The sequence below is a fragment of the Schistocerca gregaria genome, chromosome 6 (assembly GCF_023897955.1).
Source record: "Schistocerca gregaria isolate iqSchGreg1 chromosome 6, iqSchGreg1.2, whole genome shotgun sequence".
In the NCBI taxonomy this organism is placed as follows: domain Eukaryota; kingdom Metazoa; phylum Arthropoda; class Insecta; order Orthoptera; family Acrididae; genus Schistocerca; species Schistocerca gregaria.
In genome coordinates, this window is record NC_064925.1 from 311,497,341 (window position 1) to 311,500,318 (window position 2,978).

The following is a 2,978-nucleotide window of genomic DNA, read 5'->3' on the forward strand; positions in this document are numbered from 1 at the left end:
TTTGTGGATCACTTCTGTTAACCTCCTCGTTGACGTCTGCGGCCTGTGTTATCTTCCAACTACTAGACGCAGTGTTTCTTGCAGGGATCTACGGTATGTTAAGGTTAGGGGCTAACAGCCGCGAATTCTATATACGGTCCCATAGTGATTCCATTGAACAATGGTGCTGTCGTTAATTTTCGTCATGTTTCTCAACGCCATTGCCACCAGTACCTATAAGGGGCAGTCAAATGAAATCCGAACACCTGTCGTAACGGGACCATGGAACAGTCCCATTCAACTAGTAGCCACTACACGCGTTAAGACATTTATCACAATGGAAGACGAGACGATCAATTCCTGTTTCGTAGAAAGCGATCGGCCGCTGACGGATCCACAACCATATCAACTCTTACACATCGTCGTCCGACTGAAACAGAAGCGCCCGCATGTCTTTCTTCATTTGCAAAAGATGTGAAAATCTCACGGTGAAAGATCTGAGCCGTGCGGAGGATGTAACAGCGTTTGCCAAACAAATCGCTGAAATGTGGCTTTCGTCCGATCGGCAGCGTGGGAGCGGGAGCTATTGTGCAACAGGATGATTCCGTCCTACAGCATTCCGACAGCCTGAGAGCAAGCGGCAAAGGCAACAAGAAAACATCCCACATCTCCGCCGCCAAAGGAATCCAAATCTGTTCACGCAAGTTCCGATAAAGTCAAGGTGATCTACTTGTTCGACTGGAGGGGCCCTGTGCTCGTAGAGTTCTTCGAGTGTGGAATTACTATCAATGCGCAGTGCCACGAAGACACTTTGCAGAAACTGCGACGCGCCATGAAGTCAAAACATCCAGCTACTATCAATTTCCTGTGTTATTTGGCCCAGTGAAGACGTAAAAATCGATAAGCCACTGTGAGCAATTGCGTTACACGGCTGTAAGCGTCCTTTGCATGTAGTTCCCCTCGCAATGATTCCACTGAATCTGGTTAAGGCATACACGCATTCACTGACAACAGCAGCTTGCACCAGGTTTGAATACGATTATCATCGACAAGAGATGCGTCTCGTCTCTGGTCATGGTTCTTTGTCGTGATACATGGCTGCAATTGGTACCTTGTTTGTCGAAGACACGCTGGACAGTCCGTGTTGACGCACCAAAATATCACGAAACGTCATTCATGGTGTGGTCATGGGCACGTCCAAACCTTTGTCACGTCTCCTAGTCCACCCATCATACTGCACGGTTTCCCATAAAACGATCTGCGCGTACATACCTACTACATTGCCAGGACTTAACGTGAGCAATGCAGTCTTATGACCGCTATCTGCATCGCTCCAAAGGGACCAGTGTTCTGGTTTATGGGGGTAACCAACAAACTGCGTAACAGAAAAGGTGAAGCACCGAGTAGACAGAGTCGGATGTCAAAGTAACTGTACATGTACGCACAGTCAGTTGGTATGTAAATGACTAGAGCTGCAATTCTCTGTGACAGACAGAAAGGGCATCAGTTGTATTAGTGTTGTTCATGTTTAGTGGCCAGCCCGAGTGGCCGAGCGGTTCTAGGCGCTACAGTCTGGAACCGCGCGACCGCTAGGGTCGCAGGTTCGAATCCTGCCTCGGGCATGGATGTATGTGATGTCCTTAGTTTAGTTAGGTTTAAGTAATTGGGGGACTGATGACCTCATAAGTTAAGTCCCAAGTGCTCAGAGCCATTTGAACCATGTTTAGAGTAGTTGTTATAGGGCGTGGTGTAGCATATGAGTGACATGAATACCGTCTGGAAGATGCCGCATATTCGTGTGAGAAACGTTCTCAGGACTTAGCATACTTTGATAGAGCCTCGTAATGAGTCTTCACTTACTTGAAAGTCAGCTGGTCAAATGGTGGAATGTCCATATATGTGAGGCATTGCGATGTGACAGTGGCCCGATATTCGAGTGCACGGGAGCGTGAGGGAAGGCTTCGGAATGCATGCTTAATGTACGAATGTCATCAAGATTATGTTGAACAACGCCTCATTACCACAAAGGAACGTGACCCTATTTTGCATAAGTGTCATAGCAAAACTTCTTCAAGTCTGCGATTGCCATTCAAAAAAGTAACGGATTCCCCGTAAAATTCTGTGTCATCCGACCATTGGTCAGAGAATAGCACAGTCAGGCCAGGGAATTACCGTCCCTTGAGTAGGCTGCCGTTAACACCAGAACACAAATAGCTGCGTTTGGATTGGTGTAACTGGGAAGGATGGACTGCTGATGAACGGCGTCTCAAAGCGTTCAGCGATCAATCGCTGTTCTGCGCTACCGCACAAGGTCACGGTCGGCGAGTATGGCGGTGAACTGGTGTGAGATTCCATTCTTCCCACGTTTTTCAGAGGCACAGCGGTGGTAATCTTGGCGTCACGATGTGGGGAGCCATCGGATAGGACCAGATCACGCCTCGTAGTGATTGGGAAACTCGAAGGGTACAACAGTACGTCACGGACATCCAGAATCACCGTATGTTACTGCTCGTCTGACAGTATCGTGAGGCCATTTTTGAACATAACAACGCTCGTCTACAATCGCACTTGTCTCTACGAACTGTGTGTGTGTTATGTTGAGGAGCTCCCGCGACCTGCAAGATTTCCTAGGTTCTCCCCTGACAGAGCGTGCGCGGGATCAGCTCGGACGATCCACTTGCAACAGTCGTGGATCAGCTTGCTTCATGGCACCCTCTCCTGTCGAATTGTAAGGTGTCAGGCAAATCCAACACCTTCCATGGAAACCCTGACATGATAAGCAAATCCAGCATGTCACATAGCTCCGAATAAATCGTGACATTAAATTAACCAAAGTAATACGATTAACGAGTGAGCAAATGGAATACCACAGACTAACAAAAGAATACCTAAATGCATGTCATACCTTCCTACTGTGAAACAGATGCAGTTCCGAGGGGAGAAACGAGAAGCTGAGAGCACAACCGTGTTGAGCTAGAAGGCCCTACGATAAGGGACGG

The 2,978-nt window shown here is 48.0% G+C and overlaps 1 non-coding gene across 1 annotated transcript; it reads left to right on the forward strand.

Moving 5' to 3' along the window:
* The first annotated feature begins 1,517 nt into the window (after nt 1-1,517).
* Trnas-gga (transfer RNA serine (anticodon GGA)) lies at nt 1,518-1,601 on the forward strand. The gene is given in 2 exon segments: nt 1,518-1,557; nt 1,567-1,601. It is a non-coding gene; the product is annotated as a tRNA-Ser (tRNA).
* The last annotated feature ends 1,377 nt before the right edge of the window (nt 1,602-2,978 follow it).